This window comes from Cherax quadricarinatus, chromosome 67, assembly GCF_038502225.1.
Source record: "Cherax quadricarinatus isolate ZL_2023a chromosome 67, ASM3850222v1, whole genome shotgun sequence".
In the NCBI taxonomy this organism is placed as follows: domain Eukaryota; kingdom Metazoa; phylum Arthropoda; class Malacostraca; order Decapoda; family Parastacidae; genus Cherax; species Cherax quadricarinatus.
Genome location: NC_091358.1, coordinates 1,600,946 through 1,614,179, shown reverse-complemented (window position 1 = coordinate 1,614,179; position 13,234 = coordinate 1,600,946). Strand labels below are relative to the sequence as shown.

Genomic DNA, 13,234 nt, shown 5'->3' with positions numbered 1-13,234 from the left:
GAATTTACCTCTGTCGTCGTCTTCGCCCCGCTGCTCTCTCTTTACCTTCCCTTCTCGCTGATGGACCCACCTTTCATCCGGACTCTCTTATTGACTTTTTGACAACGACTGACTTACTTCACAAATTCTGATACTTTCAGCCCTTTCTACTTGTATCTCTTGCTACCCTCTACCCCCGTACTATCCCCTGCCCCGCTGTTTTCTGTAACCTGCTGATCATCCCCCCTCCCTCCTGCCATCCAATTCCCTTGCTTCCTTCCCTACCCTGCAGCGCTGTATAGCCCTTGTGGCTTAGCGCTTCTTTTTGATTATAATAATAATAATGGGAATACCATATGTATCCCTGATGATGTTAGGGAGAAGGACGTTCATCGTATCTCCACTTAACGTACCACGAACCAGCTCTATGCAGATAGTATTCACTCTCCGTACTGTATGTTCCACCATTTTGATATCCCAATGAGCAGCGCACGTCCTCACTACTCAATGGTTGTTGCTGAACTAAGGTAGCTCGCCTGAAAACAGCAGAGGGGTGCTGAGCACGACCGCACTCCACCGTGGTCAGGCAGCGAATGAACTCTATCAAAAGCCTAACTAAAATCTAAGTAAATAATATCAAATTCTTTTCCTTGATCAACAGCCTCAAAAGCTTTACTGAAGAAAGTTAATAAATTAGTTAGACAAGAACGGCCTCTCGTGAATCCATGCCGAGTATCATTAATCAAGCTATGCTCATCGAGATGGCTTATGATCTCAGCTATAATTGACTAGTAATTTGCCTACATTTGAGGTCAAGCTTATTGGGCGGTGATTTGACGGTAACGACTTGTCCCATTTTAAAAATAGGAATTACATTAGCCATCTTCCACATATCAGACACCACACCTGTTTGAAGAGATAAATTAAATATATTAGTTAATGGTTCACACAGTTCCATTTTGCAGTCCTTAAGAACCTTTGAAAAAACCTCATCAGGACCCGGCGACTTATTTTGCTTCAGTCGGTCTATCTGCTTCACAACCATTTCACTAGTGACTGTGATGTTACATAATTTATCTTCTTCAGGCCCACTAAAAAAAATAATTTCTGGAATATTGTTAGTGTCTTCCTGTGTAAAAACAGAGAGAAAATAATTATTTAAAATCGAGCACATTTTATTCTCCTTGTAAGTAAGATGCTCATAGTTATTTTTAAGGGGACCTATCTTATCTCTAACTTTTGTTCTATAGACCTGGGAAAAACTTTTTGGGTTAGTTTTAGAATCCCTAGCAACTTTAATTTCATAGTCCCTTTTAGCTTTTCTTATCCCCTTTTTAATGTCCCTCTTAATGTCAGTATACTGATTCATAAGATGACCCTCATCTCTTTTGATATGCCTATAAATTCCTTTATGCCCTAGTAGATATTTCAGCCTATTATTCATCCATTTTGGGTCATTTCTATTTGATCTAATTTCTTTATACGGGATAAACGTTCTTTGAGCAGCATGTATAGTGTTCAGAAAACTGTCATATTGATAGCTCTCTTCGTTACCCCAGTCAACAGATAAGTGTTCTCTAAGCCCATCGTAATCTGCTAAGTGAAAATCTGGGACTGTTATCGAGTTATCCCTACTATCATACTTCCATTCAATGCTAAATGTAATCGATTTGTGGTCGCTAGCACCCAGTTCCTCTGAAATTTCTAAATTATTAACAAGGGATTCATTGTTTGCCAGAACTAAGTCAAGCAGGGGTTCTGTCACAAACTGCTTCAAAAAACAATCCTGAACTACTTCTAAGAAGTCGTATGATTCTAAATTCCCAGTCAAGAAATTCCAATCAATATGACTAAAGTTAAAGTCTCCTAGAATTACTACATTATCGTGTCTTGTGGCCCTAACAATTTCCTCCCATAGTCGTCTCCCCTGGTCCCTATCTAAGTTTGGGGGATGGTATATCACACCTAAAATAAATTTTTCATGCCCCTCTGAAAATTCTATCCTGACTCTGTATGTGTTACTTGAGACTTAATACCCGTTTTTATGCAACAGTTCAAGCGATCTCGGACATACAATGCCACCCCACCCCCCTTCCCGATACTTCTATCTACTTGGAACAATTTAAAACCCTGAATATGACATTCCACAGGCATGTCCCGACTTTTTGAATTAAACCACGTCTCAGTTATGGCAAATACATCAATGTTACCTGCACTAGCAACTAGTCTCAACTCGTCCATCTTATTCCTAGCACTATGACTATTTGCATAATATATATTTAAGGACCCTCCTTTCTCTTTACCCTTCCTGCTCCTTTCTGTTATTCCACTAAACCTATTGCTGTCCTTGTCAATTAGTGCCACTGGCTTTCCAGAACCCATCTTATTTTGCCTATTACTAGTTCTCCTAGTACTCGTATTACTATGCGACTTCACAGTTTTCCCGCAGAAACCCATACCACTAACTATTCCTAGTTTAAAGACCAAACAGCTCCCTCCACTGCGTTGGCCAGTGCTCCTACCCCACACCTAGATAAGTGAACCCCATCCCTGGCATACATGTCATTTCTGCCATAGAAGAGGTCTCAGTTGTCAATGAATGTTACTGCATTTTCCTTACAGTATTTGTCCAGCCAGCAATTGACACCAATTGCTCTGGACAACCATTCATTTCCAACTCCTCTCCTTGGCAAAATACCACATATGACAGAGTTCCCACCCTTCCTTCTAATTATCTCTATTGCTGACCTATACCTGCTAATCAGGTCCTCACTTCTACGTCTGCCAACATCGTTGCCTCCAGCACTGAGACAGATAATAGGATTGCTCCCATTACCTCTCATGTCATCCAGATGGCTAACTATATCCTTCATCCCAGCCACGGGAAAACACTCTCTGCCTCCTACTCCTATCCTTCAAGCAGAATGCCCTATCCATGTACCTAATCTGGCTATCCCCAACAACAACATTTTTACCTTCCTTGGCGACGTCCATCGTGATGTTCCCAGTAGTCGACTCACATTCGTTAGGTAGCACTACACCTTCACTTGTGGAATTCGTCAAGACGTTTTCGATCACCCACAATCACAACCGCCACAACTACCTGCACCATCAACACCATTATAATCAGGATAACCATCGTGACTACCACCATCACTACCACTACCATCAACAATCCCACCATCTCATAACACCACAATTACAACACTATCAGACACAAGAGGTACATTCTTATTATTTTAATCAAAAAGAAGCGCTAAGCCACAAGGGCTATAACAAGAGGTACAATTCCAACGTCTCTAAAACACAAAACATTCGACTATTGTACGTAACATCAAGGGAAAGAAATGCTGCGATCTTAGCAGACAAAACACCTTACAGAATTTTTATCTGCTTCCGTAGTGGAAAACCTACTAATGAGGAACCAGTACCACTACCAGATTATGTTACTTCCGAGGACCCGCCCGCATTACCAAGTACATCTGCAGAAAATAAAAAGAACATACCAGAGGAAGATAGTAAAGGTGATGAATCAGCACAATAACATTCTACAGAGACTTGTGTAGACATGGACAGTGAAGATCCAATATGTGATTCAGACGCAGCCATGTGGTGTCCTGTCAGTGAAAACCATGCGTCCTTTTGGTCAACTGCCACCATAGATACTGAAAGCATGACACCAAAGATATAAATAAATACACATCGGTAATTATTAGTGTAGATGGAATATATTACTAATTGAAAATTATAGTCAGTCAATAAAATTGAGAAAAATAAAATCTGACATCATCTTTCAAACATTTTTTTTTTCAAAAACTGCTGTTTATCATTTATTTCATTTCATTTCTTATTTTGTAATTCAATTTAATTTCCATGTTGAGGACACCCCTCCCTCCCCCCAGATCTAAATCCGGCCCTGATCAAAACTAAGCACCAAACCCACACGTAGGTCCAATATCAAGGAGACGGTTTTTAACACCAGTCCATTAACATTGTTCATTAGAATTACGAATATGTGGCGAGTGTTTTTGAGTTAGTGTCCAGGGCGTCTCAAATATCAAGGTTGAAGCCACGTTAACACACAGTAACAAGACTGTGTTAATACCTTAGTAATTACCTAGTGACAACCATCCCCCCTCCCCATCACCCTCCCACCAGTAACAACTACTCACCCCCACACCCCTCCACCAGCAGCCAACTCCCGACCCTTTCCCTAACGACCTTCCCCCTCCCCGCAAACAACCACCCTCCTCCTCCAGGTCAATGGCGCCATTTAGCCATGGTGGTCAAGAATAGTGGCGCCACTAGTCACTTCTCTGCCATCCACCACACCAGCTCCTCCAGTTCCATCAACCTGTAGTAATGGCGAAAATTTGGATTTCTTCAATTTCATGGTAATTTTTGATAGATCAGCTTGGAAAATATTGTAGCAATATTTCTTTCTATAAAATGTTGAAGGAAACATTCTAAATACAGACTTAACATTATTGTTTACTGCAGTTCATGAATAATTTAATAATGTCCATACTTTTATCTTTGCAGACATTGTTTTGGTGTGTTGTTGATGGTGAAGATCTCTGAAAAGTTGCAGCTGTCCACCACACGGCCTTCACCACACAGCAGCTGTCCACCACGCGGCCTTCACCACACAGCAGCTGTCCACCACACGGCCTTCACCACACAGCAGCTGTCCACCACACGGCCTTCACCACACAGCAGCTGTCCACCACACGGCCTTCACCACACAGCAGCTGTCCACCACACGGCCTTCACCACACAGCTGTCCACCACACGGCCTTCACCACACAGCAGCTGTCCACCACACGGCCTTCACCACACAGCAGCTGTCCACCACACGGCCTTCACCACACAGCTGTCCACCACACGGCCTTCACCACACAGCAGCTGTCCACCACACGGCCTTCACCACACAGCAGCAGTCCACCACACGGCCTTCACCACACAGCAGCTGTCCACCACACGGCCTTCACCACACAGCAGCTGTCCACCACACGGCCTTCACCACACAGCAGCTGTCCACCACACGGCCTTCACCACACAGCAGCTGTCCACCACACGGCCTTCACCACACAGCAGCTGTCCACCACACGGCCTTCACCACACAGCAGCTGTCCACCACACGGCCTTCACCACACAGCAGCTGTCCACCACACGGCCTTCACCACACAGCAGCTGTCCACCACACGGCCTTCACCACACAGCAGCTGTCCACCACACGGCCTTCACCACACAGCAGCTGTCCACCACACGGCCTTCACCACACAGCAGCTGTCCACCACACGGCCTTCACCACACAGCAGCTGTCCACCACACGGCCTTCACCACACAGCAGCTGTCCACCACACGGCCTTCACCACACAGCAGCTGTCCACCACACGGCCTTCACCACACAGCAGCTGTCCACCACACGGCCTTCACCACACAGCAGCTGTCCACCACACGGCCTTCACCACACAGCAGCTGTCCACCACACGGCCTTCACCACACAGCAGCTGTCCACCACACGGCCTTCACCACACAGCAGCTGTCCACCACGCGGCCTTCACCACACAGCAGCTGTCCACCACGCGGCCTTCACCACACAGCAGCTGTCCACCACGCGGCCTTCACCACACAGCAGCTGTCCACCACGCGGCCTTCACCACACAGCAGCTGTCCACCACGCGGCCTTCACCACACAGCAGCTGTCCACCACGCGGCCTTCACCACACAGCAGCTGTCCACCACGCGGCCTTCACCACACAGCAGCTGTCCACCACGCGGCCTTCACCACACAGCAGCTGTCCACCACGCGGCCTTCACCACACAGCAGCTGTCCACCACGCGGCCTTCACCACACAGCAGCTGTCCACCACGCGGCCTTCACCACACAGCAGCTGTCCACCACGCGGCCTTCACCACACAGCAGCTGTCCACCACGCGGCCTTCACCACACAGCAGCTGTCCACCACGCGGCCTTCACCACACAGCAGCTGTCCACCACGCGGCCTTCACCACACAGCAGCTGTCCACCACACGGCCTTCACCACACAGCAGCTGTCCACCACACGGCCTTCACCACACAGCAGCTGTCCACCACACGGCCTTCACCACACAGCAGCTGTCCACCACACGGCCTTCACCACACAGCAGCTGTCCACCACACGGCCTTCACCACACAGCAGCTGTCCACCACACGGCCTTCACCACACAGCAGCTGTCCACCACACGGCCTTCACCACACAGCAGCTGTCCACCACACGGCCTTCACCACACAGCAGCTGTCCACCACACGGCCTTCACCACACAGCAGCTGTCCACCACACGGCCTTCACCACACAGCAGCTGTCCACCACACGGCCTTCACCACACAGCAGCTGTCCACCACACGGAGAATATCGAATCTTGTAGGTTGAAGATAAACTTAAGAGCATTAATTAAAATGTATTAAATAAATTGTATTTCTTTATCAAAGTAAATATTACACACACACACACACACACACACACACACACACACACACACACACACACACACACACACACACACACACACACACACACACACAAAGGTGTTCAAGGAACACACAAAAAATGAAATAACTGAGAAAAGCCTCAACTGCTGTATTTGTCAGCAGGAGAACATTCACACAATTCGGGAGCTTTAAGCTCGGGGAAAAAAAAAAATATATACCTACCCCAACCCTACTAACAATAGTAGTAACGAAGCGGATAGCCTCAGTACTGCCATCATTAGTAGTTTGAGGTATGATACATTTTTAAATTTCATGACCTGGTGTTTATAAAGTGTTGAAGCTGGGCAGTTAGTGTTGTACATATCTTCACTGTTGTGCACGTGGAAGTGTTTGCAGTCTTCTAACGCAGGCTATTGTGATCACCTCTCGTCTCGAGTGTTCTTGTTTGTCAGTAAGGAGAATTCTGCGGCAAAGAAAGTGGGAGGGTAAACTCGGTAACATTACAACCCAGCCAAACCTATTCCTAGATTAGTCAACTTGCACTACTCTCATCGACGTTCCTGTGATCCTAACAAGTTAATCTCCTCGAGAGTTTAACCCCCCCCCCCCCTCTAAACTTTTATGTAAGTGCATATTTACCCAAATAAAATTTCCCATAACTAGCTATCTATCCATAGGGGTTTTAGACAGCTTGGGGAATATTAGGCAATCAGGTTCCATCCAAGGAAGGGGAGGGTACTTGCAACTTTCCTCAAGATACCTTCACTAGTACAAAGACACCCCTTAAAGGGCATCCAAATTTAACATGAAGGTAGTTAGGATCATTAAGACATTGTATTTCCCCCTACACTTCCACGTCCCTCATAGTACACTATGGGTTATTTAACCAGCTGGAGGCCTGCTGGAGGCCTGCCGTACACCAGTTTCCTAACACTACTATGCTAGCCTGAATTCATAACCTACCTTACCTGCCAGTTACAGCTGGCATCCTCGGCACAACCTGAGGACCACTACATTCAAGCCTTCCCTAGACTCTCAACCCTACTGGGTTAGAAACCCAGAAAAATAGAGGTAAATAATCCTAATACCAAGCTAAATCACCCCCTAACTATACTCATCACCATTAGGAGTGAGTAAATCCTTCCTGCCGACTAACACTTCACTTCAGATCACAGAGGTTGTCAATGATGAAAATAATAACGTCTGCTGCCAATTGCAATTCTGAACGCTAATACTCTTATATTCATAGGAACCTGAACGTCGCTTAAATTTTCCAAAATGATGAAATTGTGTAAACTCAATGAATCTATATTTAACTTTGCACAGTTTGGCCAAAGGCATAAAAAACGTAGAACACCCACCACAACCACTACCCGAAGCCCGGAACCCACCAACATCCCCACGGAAACCACGAGCAATAACAGATTGCAGACAGCTACTGAAGGTCGTTGGTGGGTTCCCAGGCCAACAGTTCTACGTAATCTATGCCTTCAGGGGAGATTACTCTCCCCTGCTATATGCATTCATAATGCATATAGCAGATTCTCCAGTTCTATACCTTACCTATCCTACTTAACGCAACATAATTCTATAAGTTATATCGATAGTAGAAACTAAATAATTGTTGACCTACAAAGTATAATAAAAAAAAATATAAATGACCATAATTTTTAAAGGGGTGGGCCGGTAAGCCAGCGGAAGGCCTCGGTCAGATGACCAAAAGCTCCAAAGGCGGGTCATCATCTGACTAAGACCAGCGTCAGGAAACATTTGTCCTGTTTCCTGACGAACCTTACGTAACCTAACCTACAAAGTGTTATATATATATATATATATATATATATATATATATATATATATATATATATATATATATATATATATATATATATATATATATATATATATATATATATATATATATATATATATATATACACACACACACAACTGCAGCATACTCCAGGTATAGGCCTTACTAATTTACAGAGCAAGTGGCGGCGCAATGGTAAGATCAAGGGAGGTCTGAATAACTTCAAAAGGGTCTAGGTAAGATCAAGGGGGTCTAGGTAAGGTCAGGGGTGTCTAGGTAAGATCAAGGGTGTCTAGGTAAGGTCAAGGGGGTCTAGGTAAGGTCAAGGGGGTCTAGGTAAGGTCAAGGGGGTCTAGGTAAGGTCAAGGGGGTCTGGATGAGATCAAGGGGGTCTAGGTAAGATCAAGGGGGTCTAGGTAAGGTCAAGGGTGTCTAGGTAAGGTCAAGGGTGTCTAGGTAAGATCAAGGGTGTCTAGGTAAGATCAAGGGTGTCTAGGTAAGGTCAAGGGGGTCTAGGTAAGGTCAAGGGGGTCTAGGTAAGGTCAAGGGGGTCTGGATGAGATCAAGGGGTCTAGGTAAGATCAAGGTGGGTCTGGGTGAGATCAGGGGGTCTGGGTGAGATCAAGGGGTCTAGGTAAGATCAAGGTGGGTCTAGGTAAGATCAAGGGGGTCTGGGTGAGATCAAGGGGTCTAGGTAAGATCAAGGTGGGTCTAGGTAAGATCGAGGTGGGTCTAGGTAAGATCAAGGTGGGTCTAGGTAAGATCAAGGTGGGTCTAGGTAAGATCAAGGGGAGTTTACGAAGTCTAAATATATGCTGCATAACCCAGTTTCAGAACACTCACTCTCCCAGACGCTCTAACACAGACTCGAGTCGTAAGCGCTAAACCCACAAGGCTATACTACTGAAAATATTTTTGTGACTTCAAAGCATAAAATTACTTGGCCAGGATCTCTAGAACTTGGCCAGGATCTCTAGAACTTGGCCAAGTCTGGCTAAGAGACTGATCATCTTTTATCAAGGTTGGAGGGTAGACCTCAAAATTAACTCTCCAATTTAGTCTCCAAGACTGTTGTCACCTATTTAGTTGACAGATAAAGTCTACTCCCCAAGCAAAACATTTCATGAATAATGATACCTGTCACAATGTCTCTTACCAACTTGGTACTGTACATCATTTATAATGTGATAACATAAGAAAAATTAGAGAAATCTGGTCCAGATAAAAAGGTATCAAAACTAAGGCCAGGGGCAGTCGAAAGTGATCTCAAAACAGCCCAGGTTATATCGAAACGTCTAAAGTTTCCTCCCCAAGTGTCAGTTTTGTGAACTTAGTAAACAAAGCAACATTAGAGTGGCCAAAGGCATAAAAAACGTAGAACACCCACCACAACCACTACCCGAAGCCCGAAACCCACCAACATCCCCACGGAAACCACGAGCAATAACAGATTGCAGACAGCTACTGAAGGTCGTTGGTGGGTTCCCAGGCCAACAGTTCTACGTAATCTATGCCTTCAGGGGAGATTACTCTCCCCTGCTATATGCATTCATAATGCATATAGCAGATTCTCCAGTTCTACACCTTACCTATCCTACTTAACGCAACATAATTCTATAAGTTATATCGATAGTAGAAACTAAATAATTGACCTACAAAGTGTTTTATATATATATATATATATATATATATATATATATATATATATATATATATATATATATATATATATATATATATATATATATATATATATATATACACACACACACACAACTGCAGCATACTCCAGGTATAGGCCTTACTAATTTACAGAGCAAGTGGCGGCGCAATGGTAAGATCAAGGGAGGTCTGAATAACTTCAAAAGGGTCTAGGTAAGATCAAGGGGGTCTAGGTAAGGTCAAGGGTGCCTAGGTAAGGTCAAGGGTGTCTAGGTAAGGTCAAGGGTGTCTATGTAAGGTCAAGGGGGTCTAGGTAAGGTCAAGGGGGTCTATGTAAGGTCAAGGGGGTCTGGATGAGATCAAGGGGTCTAGGTAAGATCAAGGTGGGTCTAGGTAAGATCAAGGGGGTCTGGGTAAGATCAAGGTGGGTCTAGGTAAGATCAAGGTGGGTCTAGGTAAGATCAAGGTGGGTCTAGGTAAGATCAAGGGGAGTTTACGAAGTCTAAATATATGCTGCATAACCCAGTTTCAGAACACTCACTCTCCCAGACGCTCTAACACAGACTCGAGTCGTAAGCGCTAAACCCACAAGGCTATACTACTGAAAATATTTTTGTGACTTCAAAGCATAAAATTACTTGGCCAGGTCCTCTACAACTTGGCCAGGTCCTCTACAACTTGGCCAGGTCCTCTACAACTTGGCCAGGTCCTCTACAACTTGGCCAGGTCCTCTACAACTTGGCCAGGTCCTCTACAACTTGGCCAGGTCCTCTACAACTTGGCCAGGTCCTCTACAACTTGGCCAGGTCCTCTACAACTTAGCCAGGTCCTCTACAACTTGGCCATGTCCTCTACAACTTGGCCAGGTCCTCTACAACTTGGCCAGGTCCTCTACAACTTGGCCAGGTCCTCTACAACTTGGCCAGGTCCTCTACAACTTGGCCAGGTCCTCTACAACTTGGCCAGGTCCTCTACAACTTGGCCAGGTCCTCTACAACTTGGCCAGGTCCTCTACAACACTACTGAAAATAGGAAGATGTGGTTAATTCCACATTTCTGAGGAATTATTATTGATTTTTCCGGCTATAATATATTCTGCCTAAGGAAAATTTATCCCGTCATGTGAAGCTAAAACTCTGGCTGTGTAGTTTTAAAAATAGGTTGGACAAATGAGTGGTCGAGTTGGACCTACCTAACCTGGGCTAATAGGCCTGCTTCAGTGCTCCTTTCTTATGTCTTAATAACAGATATGCCTGATTTAATAGGCTTCCCTTATACCCGGCGTCAAGACCTCTGTCATTACCCTCACCACACTGAACTATCTCAGTATAATTAACTCGGTATTATTATTATTATTATAATCAAGGGGGAAGCGCTAAACCCGGAGGATTATACAGCGCCTGGGGGGGGGGATGTGGAAGGCATTCAGGCTTAATTCGGGGAACTGGAGCTCAGATCCAATTCCCTAAATCAAGAGCCCCTCACCAACATCAAGGAACCTTCCTTGAGGGGACTAACTCGGTAGATTAACACAATTACACAATCAAGTCGGGATGACTTCTATGACATTTTTATTAGGGTATTTATACTCCCCCAGGATGCGACCCCTACCAGTAGGCCTGCTGCAGTGTTCCTCCTTTATGTGAACAGTGCCAATGGATATAAGGGAAGATACCCACTTGTGCCCGGGATCGAATCCCGGTTCATCGGTTGACGCCACTACCAAATGAGCTATGATATATCACTTACACATTTCATATCTGCTCCCTACAGTCTAAAACTTCCTAAAATCTAATCAGTCTTCAGTTCTAAGCTTTACAACCTATTTCTCCAATTTTTATCTCCACCCCATTCAAGGTAACCTATAGAATACATTCCACATTATTTCCTGGCCAGAGATTTCATGTCTGGTCGGGAGATAAACTAATACATCCCACTAAGTTACTTTTGATGTCAGTTCTTTACAATCTTTCATATACTCTCCCCACCAGCCTCCCACCTAATACAATTACGATTTGCTTCAATAACCAAACTTTAGTAGACTTATAACCTGGAAATACCTTACAAGTGGGCCCCGCCCACATCTAACGACGTCTCCAACTGCTGCATCTCCATATACCACTACACTATGGGTCAGGCCATTTATTAGTGTGGTTGTCTCCACTCAGACTGGTCAAGGTTGCTGTGTTGATCAATGTTGCAGCAGACACAGCCAGGCACAGCACTCCACAATTACCACACCTGAAACAAAACATTTACATTATAACCATGAACATTACAAACATTTATAGGCCTACATTGCCATGTATGCCTATAAAACTAGTAACATTACTGCCTGACTTATATACCCCATTAATGTTTAATATAGTAAAGCTTTCTCTTTAATATTTCTTATAAATAAACCTGATAACTAACAATTTGTTTGCATGGAAGTCTATATCTTGATCACAATTCGCAAGTTCCTTGGATCAAGAGACCTTCACTAAATTATTTTTCAATAATGAAACAACTAAAACAAATAACCCAGAACTGGATACACCATTATGAGTTATGTAAAGCCTAGTGTGAGAATTATTGTTTGATCAGAGGAAGGGGAGTAGCTTCAGTTCCTCGCATCAAAACCCATCCACTAAACTCAATTCAACCCCCCGCCCCCTCCAAAACATTAGACCCCCAAAAATTACATTATGACTATTAAAATATTAATAATTTGGTGACCAAACTGGTGGTGAGGACCAGGAGCTGCAGCTCAACTCTGCTGCTGTACTGACAAATACGTCACCAGACAATACTCACGTTATCTAGGTGTATTAAAAGGATGAGGAAGCGGTAAAGCCGGCGGGGGTGGCAGGAGGAGGAGCAACATGTCTCTTCTGTACGACCACTGAAGTTCAATTGACCTTTAGTAACCTTGAGGTTGGTCACTGTCCTGACATTCACTATAACACCATCACTGATAACCTGACTAACTCTTACTACCACCACTAGATGCCACTACTACACCACTACTACCACTACTAGATGGCACTACTACACCACCACTAGACGGCATAACTATCAGTACTACCCCATGGTGGAGCGCTCATCCCGTGGGGGTCATGGACCACCTGGGAGGATAAGTTCACTCCCAGGTGACATAGATCACATTCCTTGGATGGGATCTATGTCACCACTACGGTGCAGAGTGGTTTGGATACGTGGAGCTTGATTTGGAACACCTAACGTGTGGGATTTGGTGTATTGTGAATGAGATGGACACACACACACACACACACAAACACACACACACACACACACACACACAC

The 13,234-nt window shown here is 44.6% G+C and overlaps 2 long non-coding RNA genes across 3 annotated transcripts in view; both read right to left on the bottom strand.

The window, feature by feature from the left end:
- LOC138854685 (uncharacterized) overlaps positions 1–4,029 on the bottom strand; it is a 45,343-nt gene extending 41,314 nt beyond the window's left edge. The window contains exons 1-2 of one of the 2 annotated variants that reach the window (XR_011393878.1): positions 3,923–4,029; positions 3,486–3,644 (exon numbers count right to left, since the gene is read on the bottom strand). This is a non-coding gene — a long non-coding RNA (uncharacterized lncRNA). Of the gene's footprint in view, positions 1–3,485; positions 3,791–3,922 lie in introns of those variants that run through there. The other variant, XR_011393877.1, reaches the window with a different exon arrangement.
- Positions 4,030–6,539: 2,510 nt separating this feature from the next.
- On the bottom strand, positions 6,540–12,907 carry LOC128699567 (uncharacterized). The gene is made up of 3 exons (XR_011393875.1): positions 12,726–12,907; positions 11,990–12,170; positions 6,540–6,917 (listed from the first exon to the last, which is right to left on the bottom strand). It is a non-coding gene; the product is annotated as an uncharacterized lncRNA (long non-coding RNA).
- Positions 12,908–13,234: the final 327 nt, after the last annotated feature.